Source organism: Apus apus, chromosome 2, assembly GCF_020740795.1.
Source record: "Apus apus isolate bApuApu2 chromosome 2, bApuApu2.pri.cur, whole genome shotgun sequence".
NCBI classification, from domain to species: domain Eukaryota; kingdom Metazoa; phylum Chordata; class Aves; order Apodiformes; family Apodidae; genus Apus; species Apus apus.
Window position 1 is genome coordinate 124,204,982 of NC_067283.1, and position 20,389 is coordinate 124,225,370.

Consider the following 20,389-nt stretch of genomic DNA (forward strand, 5'->3'; position numbering starts at 1 on the left):
AAGTCCTATATATGATCAATAAGAAACTTTTTGAAAGGCAGGAGGTATCTTTTGGAAAAAGAAAATATTCAAGTAGGAAACTGAACAGATTAAAAATCTGCACTCATACTACTTTTCAGCCACTTCTTCAAAAAGTGGTCAGCTCAGCTTCCCTTTTCAATTACTACACAGGACAAGCACATTTAAAAAAAAACAACAAAAAAAACCAAACAAACAAACCCAAAACAAAACACCACCTTGACAACTCAGAAGACTGGGCTAGAATCTGCTTTATCTCACAGACTTATTTCATCATTAAACCAGTATTGGAGATTAGAGAACCAATATATGTTGACCTAAGATGCTACATGAAGCATAGGAATCTCTGAAACATTTTGGGGGACAAATTATTATTTGCATCTGTCACTGATTCAACACAACTATTTTTCAATACCTTTCTGTACTTTTGAATAGAAAGGAAAAATTCCAAACCAAACCAGACAAATAAGGTAACTAGTTACAGGATCAAAGATTAAAATTTAAGATTTTCTCAACATACAAAAGGTCCAAAGGTGGGGAGGAGGGTTTGTTGCAATCTAGTTATGCATCAGTGAAGGGGCTAGAACAGAAAAGCCTTACCCTGTAATCAAGGTAAGTTTCATACAACTTGAAATACATAGTATATGTCACAGAGCAAACAAATGCAATACCTAAACATTTTGGATGTGGCAAATTGCTTAAGCCACCACAGCAAAAAACAAGTAACTAACATGAAAAGCATGTGATCTACAAGGCCATCTACATGCACAGTGCATCTCATACCAGAAGTTACCAATACCATATGGCACTGCTGTACAGTGAGATTTGAGGATTCAGGTAAAGATTAAAGACATCTAATATTTAGGTTTGAGATATCCTAAGATACCACATCTGGATACCTGCATACTCCATCAGCTCCTACTTGAACAAGCAGAAGTCTTCTCCCAGAAGACCCATGCCACATCTGACACCTCATGTGGCAGATGGTTCAGACAAACCTTCACACGAAAAGGCAATTAAATGGAAATAATGTATATATTTAAACAAATGCGTTACACCAATAGTCAACACAGCCAGCAGACCCAGGGAGTTAATCAAGTAGACATCTGATTTAGGATTAGCTAAACCACACAGCTGAGTGGCAGAGGAAGGCTTAACAGGATAATTTAGTGTCTCAAACTGCACTAGATGCTGAAATACAGGCAGCTGAAGCCTATCCAAAATCTACAGCCTAACCTGTCTTGAAAAAATAAGCAATCATGGACCTTATTAAAACTAACAGACACAGTCACAGAAGCAAATGAACTCCCTTGCAGCGAGGTTCCCCACCTAATATATTTGCCTAAGATGGGTCTGGTTGTAAGGAAAGATGGAAAATGCAGGGACTAGGGCACTGACTGCAACTGTGCATATTTGCATGTGCAAGAGCCTAAAAACTAGTAACAAGAGAAACTCAACAAAAAGTGGGGCATATTGACAGGCAGGAATGCAACTCTTCCCTTGCTTCCCTGGCAACAGTGAGGTTGACAAGAAAAAGCTGAGTAAGGAGCAACTCAGGCCACAGCACATCTTACTGCGTACAGCAAAACCAAACACCCCCAGCCTGTACACATGGCTAATTTTCTCTTCTAACAGAGAAATTATAGTCAGGTCCTGCGTATACTGGACAGCCACTTTTAAGCCTCTGGCAGAGACTTCACAGGCAGACATGAAACACAGATCCTAAACAGAGAAACTTCACTAATACTAATCTTGAACCACAATGGAAAAAAGGATTGCTATTCTCACAACTTCAGCAATACCAAACATAGCTCAGGCAAAGGCTGAAACAAAACGAAACACCCAAAATATCCAGAAATTCCTTAGAAAAGATAGTGTACAACCAGAGCAAACACCTCCTGGAGACATCTATCTGGCATCAGGGAGTTCAGAAAGCTCAATTACAAAACTATCATTTTAAATGAAAGGGGAGATCAATCGGATTATCAACTTCAAGATGTCAGTGCCAGAAGGAAAAAAAAAAGCGTATGAAAAGTAAATCTGCTACATCATAAACTGAGCCAGGTAGGCATCTCAACACTTTTAAACCTGTTTATAACCCAAGGGAGAAAGTTTAAGCTGTTTCATATAAATGCCTACTACTTTACAGAGATAAAATAATCAGAAAGTTTATTTGTCTCAATTTATTGTTGTTGTTCAGAGAAACGGAGATTATCAAAAAGCCATGGAAATTTCCAATAACCAATGTGAGCTAACCCAGTTCTCACACTGCCACAAGCCTTATGCCCAGAAAACAGATCAAACCACTCAGCCAGAATATTGCTTCAGATGCAGCCATCAGTTTGACCCAGCCAGGATACTCTGAATTATTACACAGGAAAAAAATGTGAAACTCCTCCCTGAAAGCAGAAAGGTGAACATCAGAGCCTTTCTTGTGGAAGGCCTTCCAACTGCAAATCCATCACGGTCTGGGGTATATCCAAAAAACTAGCTTATAGATGCCTATAAAGTCTTACAGATCAGAGGCAGGACATCACACACACTCCCCAACACTAGACAGTAAGATCCTTCTTTGTATTTCTTTACTGCAACTGGGATCAATCACTGATCCAAAGGACAAAAGCTGGCTATCCAGCATTGTAACTCCTGAGATCTCTTCCTTATCGTGACTGTAAGCTAACCATAACTTCCTGAAAACTGAAAACTTCTAATTTCCCAGACCCTCTGCAACTCACAGTCGTATCTGTAATGTTTTTGAAAAGATGGCCTTACCTGGTCACACAATCCTTGGAGAAGGGCGAGTAGGACAATCAAGGAACATTCCAGGCAACACTGACATTAATCAGGCTGAATTTCCAGGGCTACCTCAAAATTTACCTACACAAAACATATCAGAAAGGTTCAAGGAGACAATCACTTTAGTGATTCGCTCAGTGCTGAGGATTGGCTGGATGGCTGCACCCAGAGAGTTGTGATCAATGGCTCAGTGTCCAAATGGAGACAGGCAACAAGTGGTGTCCCTCAGGAATCAGTACTGGGACCAGTGCTGTTTAACATCTCTGTTGAAGATATGAACAGCGGGATTGAGTGTATCCTCAGCAAGTTTGCTGATGATACCAAGCTATGTGGTGTGGCTGACACCCAAGAGGGAAGGAACGCCATCCAGAGGGACCGTGACAGGCTGGAGAGGTGGGCTAGTGCCAACCTCATGAAGTTCAACAAGGCCAAGTGCAGGGCCCTGCACCTGTGTTGGCACAACCCCAGGTACAAATACAAGCTGGGGGAAGAATGGCTGGAGAGCAGTCCTGAGGAGAAGGACTTGGGGGTGGTAATAGATGAGAAGCTCAACATGAGCCGCCAGTGTGCGCTGGAGCCCAGAGAAAAACTGCATCCTGGGCTGCATCAAAAGCAGTGTGGCCAGCAGGGCCAGGGAGGTGATTCTGCCCCTCTACTCTGCTCTGGTGAGACCCCACCTGGAATACTGTGTACAGCTCTGGTGCCCTCAGCACAAGAAAGATATAGACCTGTTGGAAAGGGCCCAGAGAAGGTCCACCAAGATGATCAAAGGGCTGGAGCACCTCTGCTATGAAGAAAGGCTGAGAGAGTTGGAGCTGTTCAGCCTAGAGAAGAGAAGGCCCTGGGGAGACCTTATAGCACCTTCCAGTTCTCGAAAGGGGCTACAGGAAAGCTGAGGAGGGGCTTTTCATCAGAGAAGACAGTGATAGGACAAGGGGTAATGGTTTTAAACTGAGAGAGGGGAGATTCGGGTTAAATATTTGGAAGAAGTTCTTCACTATCAGGGTGATGAGGAATTGGAATGGGTTGCCCAGGGAGGTTGTTGATGCCCCATCCCTGGAGGTTTTTAAGGCCAGGCTGGATGAGGTTTTGTGCAACCTGATGTAGGGGTAGAGTTCCCTGCTCCTGGCAGGGGGATTGGAACTTCATGATCTTTAAGGTCCCTTCCAACCTTAATAAGTCTATGATTGTGACCCCAGAAATTGTGAACACAGAAACTGCGATTAGAAAAATGCTGAAATAATTATTTCAATGTTTTTTTTACTGCCTAGGATAAGTCATTCAAGTGCAACAGTATAAATACTACACTGAGACTCAAAAGGTTACAAAGAAATTATTATTAGTTGCTATCCTGTACAAAGGTTATCCTACCATCTTACTGCAGATGATGGGCAGATAAACCACATTTGCCTTAGGTTCAACAAAAAGGAGTTACTAGGCTTTTCATGAAGAAAAATAGCTGAAAAGAAGGGAAGCCTAAGAATCATCAGCTTACAAGTGCAAAAGGGGATTAAGTAAATGAAAAATAAAATTACTCAGATTTGACACACTGCCAAACAGACTCGTTTGCATCAAAGCTGCAACTGGTTCCTTATTTTGATACTGGAGTCTAACCAGAGCTCGTTCCAAGAGTCCAGTTTCTTGTTTAATTAGTATTTTTATTTTTATCTCTTATATTTCTAAAAGCTGTATTTTTCTCAGTTTATGCTAGCAACTTTATATTCCTAACTTGTCAAAAGATCTTTGACTGACTTTAAATTACAGAATACTCTTATTGAAAGTAAAACATCCCTCCAACTGTTACTTTATTCTGAAGCAGGCAAAACTTTTAGTGAAGAAGTGATTTTACTCCTTAACTAGGAATTCTGTATTATTGATAGAATTCAGAAAATTATCTCTGTTTTCCTTATCTGCATGTGACAAACTACTTCTCAGATCATTTCCAGTTAACAGTTTGGTGAAGTAGAACGCTGCCTTTTGCTTTTTAAAAAGTTACAGCTCTTGCTACCCCAGCCCTCCTCATACTGTAATAACTCTCCTATCATTAACAGCTACAAGATCCCCAGAGAAGGTGTTTTCAGTGGACAAAGCAGCAGGAGTTGTGCTCTGTTGTTCAAAGTAGACAGAATTCCATTTTGTGTGCCTTTTTTTGTTCTTCACAAGTGTATTTAAAAAAAAATAAATCAGTATTTCACAGCTAAAGTGATGAATGTCCACCTTGAAGTCTTATACAGCTTCCAAGAAGTTGCAGCTTCTAGACACTGCTGGGGTCAAACTGCCATCTCCCAATGATTAATCACTCCTGGAGTTCCCCTTCTCTCAGGACTCCCGGAGACACATTTTGCGATGCTTGGACATAAGATGATTTCAACAAACATCTCATGAGACTAGTTTCTTGTTCACTGGGGGACAGGAGAGGACCTCTGCTCATAGCCATGGAGTACTTTGTCAGATCAGCAGGTCTGCAGCAAGTTCGAAGAGCTTCCTCCCTATTTTAAGCGCAGCTCTCCTCAGTCAATGAAAGCAAAATAACTACTGAGAATTGGACTGTGTGTACCAAGTTCACTGACTAAAGAAAAGCACAGAATCTAAGCTTTTCAACTAGAGAAAATTAACTGTTTAGATGCTGTGTCTGGGGGAAAGGTCATGAACTGTTGCAATATTGATGACACAAGCCCAGCTCAACAATGAAAACAAAGATCAAGGAAGTAGACAGATCATACGTAGCTAGTGGTGACCTGGGGCCACTAACACTGGACTCCAGCAAGCAAGATGGGAAGAGACATCCACCTGTAAGACTTCATAAAATCATTAAGGTTGGAAAATACCTTGAAGATCATCAAGTCCAACCATCAGCCCTACACCCCCGTGACCACTAAACCATTTCCTACAGCACCACATCTACCCGGTTTTGGAATACCTCCAGGGACAGTGCCTCCACCTCCTCCCTGGGCAGCCTGTTCCAATGCCTCACCACTCTTTCTGTGAATAAATTTTTCCTAATATACAATCTGAACCTCCCCTGGCACAACATGACCCCATTTCCTCTTGTCCTACCGCTAGTCACTAGGGAGAAGAGGCCAACACCCACCTCAAAACTACCTCCTAATTTAAGGTAGTTGTAGAGAGCAATGAGCTCTCCCTTCAGCCTCCTGTTCTCCAGGCTGAACAGCCCCAGCTCCCTCAGCCTCTCTTCATAAGACCTGCTCTCCAGACCCCTAACCAGCCTAGCTGCCCTTCTTTCCACCCTCTCCAGCACCTCAGTGTCCTTCCTATCCTGTGGCACCCAAAACTGCACACAGTGCTTAAGGTGCAGCCTCACCAAGGCCAAGTAGAGGGACAGGATCATCTCCCTGGTCCTGCTGGTCACACTATTCCTGATGCAGGCCAGGATGGTGCTGGTCTTCTTGGCCACCTGGGCATACTGCTGGCTCATGTTCAGCCAGCTGTCAACCAGCACCCCCAGGTCCCTCTCTGCTAGGCAGCTCTCCAGCCACTCCTCCCCAAGCCTGTAGCACTGCTGGGGGTTGTTGTGGCCAAAGTGCAGGACCCAACATTTGGCCTTATGGAAACTCATGTAATTGACCTTGGCCCATCAATCAAGCCTGTCTAGATCCCTCTGCAGAGCCTCTCTAACCTCTGCAGAGCAACACTTCCACCCAGCTTAGCATCATCTGCAAACTTACTGAGGGTGCCCTCTATCCCCTCATCCAAGTCATCAATAAAGATGCTAAACAGGAGTGGAACACCACTCATGACTGGCCGCCAACTGGATTCAACTCCACTGAACACAACTGTTTGGACCCAGCCATCCAACCAGTCTTTTATCCAGCAAAGTGTGTGCGCATCCAAGCCACGAGCAGCCAGCTTCTCTAGGAGAATGCTGTGGGAAACCTTGTCAATGGCCTTGCTAAAGTCAGGGCCTTCCCTTGTCCAATAAGCGGATCACCCTGTCACAGAAGGAGATCAGGTTAGTCAAACAGGACCTGCCCTTCATGAACCCATGCTGACTGGGCCTGATCACCTGGTTGTTTTGCATGTACCACACAATGGTACTCAGGATGATCTGTTCCATCAGCTCCCCTGGTACTGAAGTCAGACTAACAGGCCTGTAATTCCCCAGATCATCCTTCTGTCCCTTCTCATATATGTGGGTTATGTTGGCTGACTTCCAATCTGCTGGTACTTCCCCAGTCAGCCAGGACCGCTGATAAATGATGCAAAGTGGCCCAGTGAGCACCTCCACCAGTTCTTCCAGCACTCTTGGGTGCATCCCACCCAACCCCACAGATTTGTGCACATCTGTGTGGTGAAGCACATCACTGACCATCTCCTCCTGGATTTTGGGAGAGTCATTCTGCTCCTGGTCCCTGTCCCCTAGCTTAGGGAGCTGGATCCCTTTTATATAACTGGTCGTTACTAAAAACTGAGGCAAGTAAGTCATTAAGCACCTCAGCCTTTTCCTCATCTTTCAGCACTATGTTTCCTCCTCCATCTTATAGGGGATGGAGGGTCTCCCTGGTCTTTGTTTTTTTGTTAATATATTTATAGAAAGAAAAAAGAAAAAGTCAAAGGGAACAGAGGTAACTGATCCAACCACATGTAGCAAGCAGCTATCAATGCAGACTACTCAAGCATCCTGAAAATGAAAAGAACCATCAATAACTCTGCAAAATACACAAGGACAGTAATCACCTATTGATCCCGTGTAGCAAACTCATGCTTTGGACCAAAATTAGGAAGTTGTGCAGTGAAACATAGTCAAATAAATTCTTTATCTTCCAAAGAAACTACAGATTATAGAAGGCTTTGACAATTCAGGAAAAGGAAAAAGTTGTAGTCGCACATTCACAGATATTTTCAGTTAGGAAAGGCAGAAAACACTGTGTTGGATATAAGATCAGTGCTAAACATTAGTTGAACATTATAAACTTGCCACACATTGAGCATACCTGCTGCTGAAGTGCAGAGACTACACGTATCTGGCAAAAGGTTATAATGTCTGGAGCTGAATCAGCGAAGGGGACACTAAACTAACAACCAACAACAGAAAGGAAGAATGTTGGTAAAAAAAGATTTAGTTCAAATTGAGCACACTGTAGGTGCAAAGAACCAGCATAACAGACTTTATGCTCCAACTCTTTATGTACTAATGGTTAGGAGTATCAAGTAGGGTGTACCATAAAGATAGCAGATAGTAGATCTCCATCTATTTAGTTCATCTTTCAGAATAATTTGTTTCTGCAGTCCAAAGGAAGTTACAAGCGTAACTACCAAAGGAAAAAATGTAATCAAATTGTGAATCAAAATTTGTAACTATTTCAAGTATTTTTACACAGATAAAGAGTTAGAAATAAAACAAAGGACAACTCTGGCTATAAGCACAAGCTGTTTCAACGGTAACATGAAATGATTCAAAATAAAAGGAAACAGCACCCAGAACTGAGTGAAAAAAGTTTGCATATATGAGGAATTAAACACTGTTTCCAACAGCACAGGCTCACGACCACCTGGAAATAGGAGGGATGATGTCCTGAGCTGCCCTTTAAAGGAACGTCTTTCTCATCACTTACTGTACTTTCAGAACTCCAAGGCCATTAGCATAAGCAGGGTAAAATTAGCTTTTGTGACTCTAGAACCACCCTAAATCAGAGTGAAACAACAAACTTGCTTTTGAACTTGTAGAGAGCTAATGCTTCTGTTCACTACTGAGCTAAGACTCCCGTTCCTTACGTTCAAAATTAAAATTAAAAAAACCCAACAAAAAGTACTTCAAAATGGAAGAAGGACCCCATTTTCTAGGATCTCCAACAGAACACACGCTATTTGGTTACATATATACATGCCTAATAGTCTTGTCTCCTGCAAAAAAGGATGCTCCTTGTTAATGAAAGGGAAGGAGTGCTCTTAGCCCAAAGACCATCCAACATCTAGGTTGCAATGACATGCAGCTGAAGTTCAAGTAGACGTGCAGGCCCCAGAGCTGTGGAAGAGAAGTCTGCAATACAGCAGAACAGCAAAGACACACATTTGGAAAGCAGAGTCAGCTCTGGAACTAGAACTGCCTTCGCTGACCCTGTTCATCTGTCCTGCCCTATCTTAGGTATATATTAGGTACATTATTTGGACAGTAACTATGTCTCCCTTGCTCCTGTCAACTATAAGGTGCCTGAGCAAAGGTACACAGTACCAAGCAGTATTTGCAGTGATAGCAAATAAAACTGGTTCTTTTTTTACACTAGATGTGCAAACTCCTAGTAAGCACAGAACTGGCTTAAACGCCTTGAAAAGGTTCAAAGTACCACCATGACAAAAAAAAAAATAAATTTGAAATCCAGAATGGGTGACTTGCTGTTTTCATCTCATTTAACATACTGGAAGTACGGTATTAAAGCTATGGTATTAAGGATCCATTTCACTAGCTACAGCAGCAGTTTGCTCTCATACCTCCTCTGATGAGTTGCCACTGACAGTAATTTGTAGGATGGTCAGTTTCAGAAATCTGCAATGTAACAGCTAAAGAAAAGTGTTATATTGATTCTTCTCCTGGGACATGGTGAATACCTATGGTTGCCTTCAACTCCACATCCAGAACAGCATCACGTATGACAAATCCATGGAAATGGGATCCAGTCCTGGCATCTTTTGACTTTTCACTTGTATAAGGCTTTAAGTGATAAAGACTGGCCAGCTGAAGAGGGGTGAAGATGTGGATCATTCTCCCTGCTGAAGAGGCCAAATCCCATACCTAACCCTGTAGATTCAGCTAAGGGAAGATGTTAACAGATGTCTCTAAGAAATCAGTGATCTTTACCTGCCTCCTGATCCAGAAAAAGCTTCTCATCCCCTTTCACAAAGAACAGCCAACCGTAATAGCTGTGCAGAAGCTGAGAGGACACCTATTTCATACAAAACCAGTGTGTTGTACTGAATTATAAGAGGGTCAGAAGGGTTTTAAAAAAATCCCTCTGAAGTCACTCATTAAGATTCGCAGGCCTTAAAACAGGTATAAAAGGAATATCTCTTGGGCGTATACTCTTAAGCAAAATATTCACTGGCAATATTCAGTTGAGGGACATTCAAAGCAGGCAGGTTTTAGTATTATCAGATACACAAGACTGGCACAAAAAAGCAGAGAAAACATTTTCCAGTCTGGAAAGGAAAAAGCTCTTCAACTTAGTATCCCGGACCAAAGAAGTATTGGGGGGGGGGGGGGGGAGTGTGGTTGGGAAGAAAAAAACCTCAAACCAACAGAACACATCACTTTTTAACAAGAAATTACATTATTTCTTGCTCTAATCTTGACTAACAAAGTCCAAGCTCCTACAGACTATTATTTCATGTCTTTATTTGTATCACTACAACAGGATTTGCTACAAATTGACCCAACATTGTTCTGTATCAGGTCTGCACCTTCACCTTGGGAGCACTGTATCTTGACTTCTTCCCTTCAAAATTTTATCAGGCGTACAGATGTGTTGTCTGGGTGACATGGAATAAGTTCTCTGTCACTTACAGCCAGTTACTTATGCAGACAACTTCAGTTACTGACATCAATCTGCAAATGTAGCATATTGAAAATTCCTTTTATTTGTGTAATATTACTTTTTTTAAACTGGGTTTATTGTATAAGAAACTGGAAACTAGTAATACCATACTGGCTATCACTAGGGACCTCTTCAAACACCACCAGCAATCTGTGCTCAGTGGTTTGTAATTAGTCTAAAAAGAACCAACACTGCCCCCTCCATCATTTTAATGGTGACTAAATTAAAAGATGATGGGGATACAGAAATACACAAAGGTCACAAAATTAAATAAGCTGAAGAAGTGTTATTTACCAGGAGAAAATTACATGTCATAGTTTGATCATATTTAAGAATCAGTGAATTTGCAAATACTAGTGATGCAAAAGAAAAGATGTGGTACACCACAGGTAAGCACACTGTGATCCTGGAGTACAGATTTCACTACTGGGAAACTTTCCAAATACTAGCAGCTTAAAAAACAAAACCAAATCACAAAACAGTTGCTGTTGAGATGAAGTATGAGCAAACTTTAGCAGCTACAGACACGCATGTGACTTTAGTATTACACTATCACAGATGGTTTTTCAAAATTCATTTTTAGATTAGAAGTTGTGACAAACAATTTTGAGACTCTAAATCATTTCCAGAACAGCACCTGACAAGACATCTCTCAGATTTTTATTGAACTCTCGATCTTTTAATGCAAACATGCTTCGGATAATACTGATCACAACCAGTCACTGACAATGAATGGACTGCCTAGACACAGAGCCTTGAGTTTTTATACATATATATTAACTACGCTATACACAGGTTCCATTTCACCTCCTCAGAGAGTTTATGTGCTCCTACCAACTCTGTCTTCCCCCTTGCACCATATATTCTCTCCTCCCTGAGCAAAACTGCCAGCCCTATTCCCTGACCTGCCTTGAGAGGAACCAAGCCTCATCGTTCATACGCCACTCAACCAAAGAGAAACCCCTGGTACTCATCCACAAAGAGCAACCGGATGGATGACAAGCAGCAGGGTGAGAGCCCCAGGCAGGGCCTTTGGCAGCATGACCCTTATGTGGATGTATTTGCATGTATGAACGCAGTGAAACCAACAACAGGAACAGATGAAAAGCATGATGGCAGAAAGGAGTAGCAGGGATTCCTGGTTTCCCACGTGGATTTTGACATCAGTACTCACAGCAGCTTTAAGAGAGTGATTCTCTGCCTTTGCTTCTCTTCCTCTTTTTGGAAGAGAGAAAATTCAACAACTATTGTGAAAAATACAGGCTAGGCATGACCCAAAGATTAGAAATGCAAAATAATTGGTTCTGGCAAAAGACAGGCCTAACTCTTATCTTATAGATCTTGCTGCTGCTGATAGGAAATCAGTGTAAGCAGGGGAAGGAAAAGTGATGCTTTGGTGGCTTATTAACAGAATTTACATCATTATAGTTATCTTGAAAAGATGTGAAGTTAGGTCCTTCCCCAACACATCATGTGAGGAAGTAGATATTTGATGTTCAAATGGGAGAAAATCTGTGCACATGTATACATGTATTTATGAAGTACACACCAAGGAAACTGGCTCTAAAAACTGCACACTCCCGTGCTCTCAAGTCTGCCCTCCAATGGCATGGCATTATAAGAAAATGTATTTTGGGCTGAAGGACTGGACATAACTGATCACGTTTTCAGTCTCTTTAAGGACTGACAAATCAATAGCCACCTATTACAGGCAGGTCAAAACAAACTGGATAGAGCATGACAGGTGCAGCTTTCCTAATGGCTGAAGAAGCAGCCTTGGAATCAGAGGATCTGCTTCACTACAGCCTGTTGTCTAACCTTTTCAAGGTCACTTTTCATAACACTTTACAAATGAAACACATAGTATTTGATTCACTTCCCCTATTCACACCAGTGTAAACCAGGATTACTGTGGAGTTATGTCTATAAACCTGTATAGGAAAACGAAGACTCGTATTTGCCCCCAAGGAAATGGCTGATCAAGTTAAGTGCTTATTTAAACTTGGTCAAGTCATTAAAACACCTCTGATCAGGTTTTCCTGCAAATAAATTAGGAAGCTCCTTTACAATCTACTTTCATAATTCAAAATGTAAGTTTATTCCAATTTATTATTATTTTGACAGAATTCTATGGCGATGAGGTAGCTTAAGCTGGCAACAAAATATCTAAGACTTTGACTTCCAGACTACAGTCTGAACAGAACCAAAGCAGGATCACTCCTCCTAAAGTTGAGCAACATTGCTGAAAAGTTCTCTGCAAAGCAAAGCAAATTTGAATTGCCCCTTCCTCTCAAAGACTATGAACAAGCAGGTGATCTCAATCCTGTTCCTAGCTGTCAGCAACAGGAACCTTAGTAAAGACAGGCAAGAGCAGAAATCTCTCTCTCCATGATTTTTTTTCTAGGGAAAAGCTTAGGTTCAAGCAGCTGGAAATCCTAACACTGCTGCTGGCTTTCTAGAAAAAAAAAAAAAAACATAAAAATTTAATTAAAAAATCCGTCAGCCTGGCACTGCTTATATTGGCAACAATGTCACAACAAAGCCTGCATTTAGTAAATGGCTTAAATACATGAATATTGCTACACTGGTGTAGATTGCTAACCTGGAATTACCACACAGCTGAGGAACACTTCAGTCCTGCACAGCTTGATGCCACTGGTAGTGACACACAGCAAGATATGCTTGCTTACAAAAGCACAATGCAACTACACCTAGTAACACCAGAGCAAATAGTCTTGCTTGCGCCTTGCCACACCGTGGCTATTCATGCATGTTACTCAGTACTGTTCAAGACAGTATTTCACACAGAGGGGCTACAACAGCAACACATCATCTACTCTGTATAACAAACTTTTTTTAGTACCGTGTAGTTGCACAAGGAACATTCCATGCACGGCTTGAGAAGCTTATGCCTCGGTATCCACAGAAGCAGCTTGCTGGCTGTAAGGCAACACCGGGTAGATGCAGTATGGAGAAATGTTTCTCTTGGGTATCACTGGTTTGATGGGTGGGACCCTGAGCATTACAAGGCAAACAGCTCTGATGAGAGCTTCGCCCTCCCAGCGTACTCCGAGCAGCCCATACTTTCCAGGGAGGACATGGCTGTAACTGAGATGAACTTTCTCCCATCAGACAGACCTGAACACCGGGAAAATGACGCCCCCCGCCCGAAGGGCCTGGGAAGGCAGTCTAACAGCAGCGTCTCCCCGGGTCCCACCCCCACCTCAACGACAGCCCCGAAGCCCTCCTGCGGGGCGAGGGCAGGCGAACCATCCAATGCCCATCACTTCGCGGTAGAGGCGCGGACATCCATTTTGGGAGTGGGAGAGCCCGGTCCAGCTGGCAAAGTTTCGGGCCGTGTCCGAAGTTTGGGGGCAGTGCTGGCTGCGCAAAGTGAGGGTGGCTAGCACGGCGCAGGAAAACAGCCCAGCCGAGCTGCGGGGTCCCCGCCGCCGGCGAGCTGCCCCCCGGCGCCCCCGAGGCCGCGCTCCTCAACCCGGCGGCGCCGGGCCCGAGAGGGCACGCCGGGGCGGGCCAGAGGGCGAGGGGCAAGTTCAGGTCGCACACAACTACTTCCCGGGGTCCGAGGCAGGGCAGGCCCGGCGCGGTCCCCGCCGAGCCCAGCCCCACCGCAGGGCCCGGCCCGGCCGGCCGCGGCCCGGCCTTGGCGCAACGGCCGCCGCCGGCAGCCGGACTCGGCTGGCGGGGAGAAGCTGCGACGGCGGCTCCTCCACGACCCTCCGAAGCGGCGGCGCTGCGGCTGCCCACCTGTGCCCCCGCCCGCCTCCTCCGCCCCGCAGAGGGTAGCCGGGGGCGGGCGGGGGCCCAGGGGCGGATGGAGGGCTTCTTGTCTCCTCCACCGCCGGAGCCGAGCGGACCGGCAGCGCCGTGGCGCAGAAGCGCCTGCCCGACCCCAGGGGAGGCGGGTGTGGAAGGCGCCGAGGGGCCGGCGGAGCCCTCACCTCGGCGGGAGGAAGAGGGAGACGGGACAGGGACACGGACATCATGGCTGCAGCAGCCCCCTCCCCTCCAGCGTGGCCTAGCCCAGCCCGGCGCGGCTCCCCGGCGCGGCCCGCGGCCTCCCCGCCTGCCGGCAGGGCGCGGGGCCGCTCCCCGCGGGCCCGGTTACCTGTTTCCCGGGGACACTTTGGAGACGCCTCCAACATCGGCAAACACTAAAGAGAACTGACCCCACCGCCGCGGCGGCCGCCGCCGGCCCCAACCACTCCGCCCCCCCCTCCACACTCCCGCCGCCGCCGCCCCGCCTCACGGCGCCGCCCGCCGCCGCCCCGCGCCGGCCTCCCCCGGCCTGCCCACCGCCCCCGCGCCGCGCCCCGCCGCCCGCGGAGGGCTCCCCGCGCCGCGCCCGGGCCGAGCTTCCCCCCCGCTCCCGCGGCACGAATGGCCCCGTCCGCGTCCCTTTCCCGGCCCGGCGAGGCGGAGCGCAGCGCCTCTACCGGCGGCGCGGGGCCCTGCTCCTCTCCGCCCTCAGCCCCAGCGGAGCCCGCGGCTTCCCGGGCTCCCCTTCCCCCGGGGCTCCCGCACCTCCAGCGGCCGGAGGAAGCGTCTCCTCCGCAGGGCCGAGGAAACCGCGCGGGGGCCACTCGGAGCGGCCTCGGCCCCGCCGGAGAAAACACCTGGAGCTGGCTGCACTGCCCCTCCAGGTTTTGGACATCCCCTTTTCCGTTAATTAGGATTTTTGTGACGATAGCTAGGAGAGTTCACACAGCAGATCAAGAAAACGTAATTAAGAAAAACCAAACACCACCACGCATATTTAAGTCAGACAATAAGACATATAATGACAGCAGCAGAGCTGCACAATGAGTATCTAAGTGGCAGCAAGGTTTTATTTCTACCAACAGGATACTAGTATGACATTTGTAACTTCTTTAAACACCCTTTAAAAATTGGCATTTGCTGAGAATTCTATACATACGCTGTATTCGGCCGTGGTAGCTTGTCATTTTCCCCTTATTATCCCTCCATTGTTGAGGCTCCTGTTTCTGAAGAGATTCCTTAACCCTCATTTAATTTAAGAACTGAGCACAGAAGTACAGTTTAAACACAGTATCATGTATTCTGCCAATTTAATTCAGCAATGGATAATAATGCAAGTACCTCTCATAAGGCTACTACAACTTGTTTTGCATAAGTTCATTCAGCACTCATGAGTATGTAGTCTGTAAAAAGTTTGTGGGTTTTTTTATTTATGGGTTTTTTACTTAATGTTTTACTTAATGGTTTTTTTAGTGTGTTTTTTACTTAATGTTAGTACTTTGAAGAATAAACTCTATAGTATATACTTAGTTTCACTGTACCCGGCAGAAAATCACATTCAAATAATGTTAGCATCAGATTACAAGGGAAGTTTTCTGAATTTTCCCCAACAGATATAATTCCAAGCCTCTTAAATCTCCAGTCTCTGCTACACAGCTAAAAGCTTATAAACATATCTTGAAATATATGTGGTGGGTGTTAAGAAGGAAGGGCCAGTGTGATTGGACAAGGGGCAACGGCTGCACATCGGAACACAGGAAGTTCCACCTCAACATAAGGAACATCTTTACTGTAAGGGTTGCGGGAACATGCTACTGAACAGGCTGCCCAGAGAGGTTGTGGAGTTTCCTTCTCTGAAGACTTGCGTTTGTGTGACCTGCCCAAGGTGGTCCTGCTCTGGCAGGGGAGTTGGACTTGATTATCTCCAGAGGTCCTTTCCAATCCCCAACATACGATTCTGCGATTCTATGTATCAATTCAGAAGAGTCTCATATATTATATGTTCTGTGCTGCAAAAGGCATAGAGCTGAAAGAAAACTGAATACAAAAGAACAAATTTTCTCTGAAAACTTACCATAAATACACCGATGACTTCTGGATCTAATTTTGTCTAGGTATGAAACAAAGGATCAAATACTTCATACTAATTTTAAGTACATGAGAGTATACTTTTTACATGTTCCCTTTTTAATAATTTACTTGTATGACTGGAGCTTTCCATATATGAACCAGTAAGTTCCTCTACTAAACCACTCTTTAGATTTACTTCCATGGGGTTTTTTCTCCTATTGTTGAGGTATGGGATAAAGGCTAGTCAGTATCTCCCATAAGAGCAGCTTAATAGAACCTAAAAACAAGAGATGTATGGTTTGTATATACTCATCCACTCTGCTCCATTAGTAGGTAAAGGGAGTGTCAGGACTTGCCCAACAATCTAGTTTCAGTAGGTAAGTTGTTAATAGGAGTGATTAATTCAGTATGCAGTTGGAAAACAAGAGGGGAGGGGGAAAAAAAGCCACATTAATGCCTAAATGCCTAACTGGGGGAAAGGGTACACAGTAATTCTATTTGGTCTGTACACAGGAGCGGAGGACACTTGAATACACTTGGCCTTGTCATTTTTAACATCAGATTCGGAAAAAAAATAAATTTGCACTTTTGAGCTGACTTGCAAATTGCAAAATATTTTAAATTTTTACTCATAAGTTTATTACAATTGTAAATTATTATTTTTTAAAAGTAATCAAAAAATTAATTTCCACCCTTCAATACACAGTGGTGCAACAACAAAAAAAAATCCCCAAAGAAAATGTACAGTGATGTGTTTAACAAGACTGACAGAATCACAGAAGTAGGAGCCTGCTTTAAATCAATACATTAGAAACAGAAAAAAATGTTGGAAAGGACCTCTGAAGGTCATCTGCTCCACCACCCTCCCTGCCCATCACCCTCCCTGCCCCATCAAAGCAGGACCAACTTTAAAGCTGGACCTGACTTGAGAGTTAGCCAGTTGCTCAGTTTAATTCCAAGAACCTCTAAGGATGGAGATTTTACGTCTTCCAGAAATCTGTTCCAGAGTTTGATGAAGTTTCCTTTTAGCTGTACTTTCAAAATGTATATTAAAGAATTTGGATTATATTTTGATAAGAAACAAAAGTTGAAAGAGTAATTAGGCTAATACAGAGTACTCAGAAGATACCAACAGGAAGTGGCTAAGGCATTATTTATATTAGTCATAGTTATTCAACTGAATTACTCTAATGCTTAATACCAGAAGAAGGGGACACTTAATTTTTGTAATAATATTCTTCCAATAATTAAAAGCTATTAGAAAAGCAAAACCCAGGAGTTTGAAATTACACTAGATCAAAACCCAGTATTATTAATAGACCTAAGTCTAATCAGAGTGCTGCTCTCGCCAATTACAGGTGCAGAACTGTGACTATGAAAGTAGGTTTTTGATGACAATGGCTGTCATAAAAGTGACTAAAACAATTTATCAGCTTATGTAGTACATGACATGACAGACATGAACAGACCAAGATAAAATAAACTTACGAGTAAATACTACAAAGACTTCTCTCAGGTAATGGAAACCATTTATTTTTTATGCTTCAGTGAAGACACATGGGCACCAAACTTTAACAACTCAATGTAACACATTATCTTTCATCATTCATGTCTAAAATGAGAGTCCCCTAAATCATATGAATCACACAGTCACTTCATGACTCTAAATGAAGTGAAGTAGAACTTGCTCTTGTCAGCATATATTCAACTTTTCTATCACCTTCAAATTACTGTTCATACTAAGGACATTGGGCCTCCAGGTCTCATCTCTTTTAGCAATTATCATTTTTCAGAACACGCTGAAGTGAATCCAACCAAAACGATGTGCTGATTTTGCAACTGTAAACTCACATCTAGGTCACTTCTCATCAAGGTATCAAAGCCAGTTCCTCATTTGTTGGCCCACTGACCCTAATTCAGGTCACTTTGCAGATAGAACTGTATTACCCTGTAATTATTTGCTTCCATTACTCTCACACACTGGTGCTGGAAATAGTAAAGCTTTGTCTAAATAAAAGCTTCACCCTTTTAATAATGCTAGTGAAATTTACAAAATACACTGGTAAATTATATTATAGCATAAAGTAGGAGTATCATTATTCACCACATTATTAATCATCCTAGCCCATGTATTCAAAACTACATGAAAGATAGCCCTAAGTCTCTAGTTTTGATGTGCAAATTTAATTTGGTTTAGGTTATAATGACATTACTGATTTTCTGTCAGCTCCTTCCATAATCTTCCTATTTATTTTCAACACCAGAAACTGTAAGACTTTTCTGTAGTCATCTGCTTCCTAACAACTACAGGAAATGTGACTATGCATATTTATGCCCATCTAGTTAGTAAGCATAGTACTCTATGAGCTTGTGTGTGTATATGTACAAGTTCATCATTTATATTGAATGCAGGGAACTTCTGATAATTGCTAGGTGTTTTCCAGATTTAGAAAAACCTAGGTTTGGATTACTCTTGCAGAATACAGATGACAGAATTTTAGATTAAAACCTAGATAATTAATGTCAATCAGGGCTTCAAATCTTATGGTGGGAGGGAATGAAGAAAAATTTAACTACAGTTTGATGAATTAGTGAGGATTATACCAGAACTACCAACCTGAAGATCACGGCTTATCCGTTTTCTATTAAAAAGTACACAGTTGGACATTAAGGAATGGCTCACTCCTGCCTCACTAGGCTTTGGTACTTAATGAGAATACACTGGCTTTGCTCAGGAGAGAAGTATGGGAAAGCCAAAGTGTAATTACAGGCCAAAGAAGTAATAGATTACCTAAGATAAATTCTCATTTACAAGCCTGATTTTTTTGTTTGTTTGGGTTTTGCTTTACTGATAGCATTCTGACTACATAAAAACGTCTTCAAAAAGAATGCTATTTTCATTGACAGTGCTGTACACAGCATCATGCCCACCTCCAAATGCTCTGGATTCCTGTTAGTGCCTCTCACAGCAGGCCCAGATTACAGGAGTGTACTTCAAACGCAAGCAAAGCTACACCAGTAACAAAACCCATCTGTCTTTATGTCGATGGCAACACCAGGTATACTTATTGGCACAGTCGTGCTGGTGAGAGATTGTAGCTAATCATACCCAGTGACAGCTTTACAAGTAGCAGACTGTAACAGACTAGGTCATAGAGAAAGCGGGAATCAAGAGCTTTTAAATCTTAAATTAAAGCCAGTCTTCAACACGAAAAGACAGGATTTCACTCATTGCCAAACACATTCTTGTACTGCTAATAAATTTACCTGACATAGTTAAGTAGATGTAAAAGGACACAACTAGCCTGGAGAGAAATAAATCCATAGAAAGCTGCACAGTTCGTTTCCTTTTCTGTCCAGCTGTGTAAGTGTCCTGGTTTGAGCTAGAATGATGCCAATTTTCTTTTTGCTGATTTTTTTTTTTCTTCAGTGAACTCTCGTTTTAACCAGCAAGTTTTCCAGCTAGCGGACTTATCACCCAAATGTTTATAGATAGTGCTGAGACAATAAGCTCTCCTTGTCAGATTTGCTACTTCAGACACTAAAGGAGCAGATCAGTCATATCTACAACCCTCCCGTAGGGAAGAGCGGACTAGACAGATGGCAAAATCAGCAAACCAAAGCATTCCATTCCATATATAATTCAGGGATCACAATGTCAAGCCCTTCTTCTTCTGTTCTTCTTCCCTTCTTTTCCATTCACGGCCAACATTCAGGGATCCGTTGATCCCTAGGCGTGTGCATTCCTGACCCTTATAACTCTCCCTTCAGCTCCTGTCTGCTCTGCCTCTCTCTCTGGCAGCTCCGGGACTTTTCGGGGCTGCTCGCAGCTCAGGAGATGCCATGGGAGTTGCTGGGGGTGGGGGGAGGTGACAGGGCTGTTGCACATTCCTGCACATACTTCTATATATTAGCACATATTTTCTTTCCTCATTAGTATTTAATTAAAGCTGTCTACTTTAGTTTTCAATCCAGAAAGTCTCTCTCCTTATCCTCTTTCCTTTTCCTACCTGGGTGTGAGGGGGAGGGGATCGAGAGAATTGTTGTCGTTGGTTTAACTGCCAATCTTGAGTCAAACCGTGACAGTAAGTTACACTGCTACAAAACGTGTTGTGTACTTTGCTAACATTTACATTCTGTACCACACCCAGATAATTAAGGCAAACAAAGCCTAACCC

At 43.5% G+C, this 20,389-nt stretch overlaps 1 protein-coding gene across 6 annotated transcripts in view; it reads right to left on the bottom strand.

The window, feature by feature from the left end:
* Positions 1–14,585, bottom strand: part of STAU2 (staufen double-stranded RNA binding protein 2) — a 176,869-nt gene extending 162,284 nt beyond the window's left edge. For 3 of the 6 annotated variants that reach the window (XM_051612779.1, XM_051612780.1, XM_051612775.1), the window contains exon 1: positions 14,491–14,585. The gene's annotated coding sequence lies outside the window, so the exon portion shown is untranslated. Of the gene's footprint in view, positions 1–2,790; positions 2,875–13,224; positions 14,043–14,323; positions 14,346–14,490 lie in introns of those variants that run through there. The other 3 variants (XM_051612778.1, XM_051612776.1, XM_051612777.1) reach the window with 3 other exon arrangements.
* Positions 14,586–20,389: the final 5,804 nt, after the last annotated feature.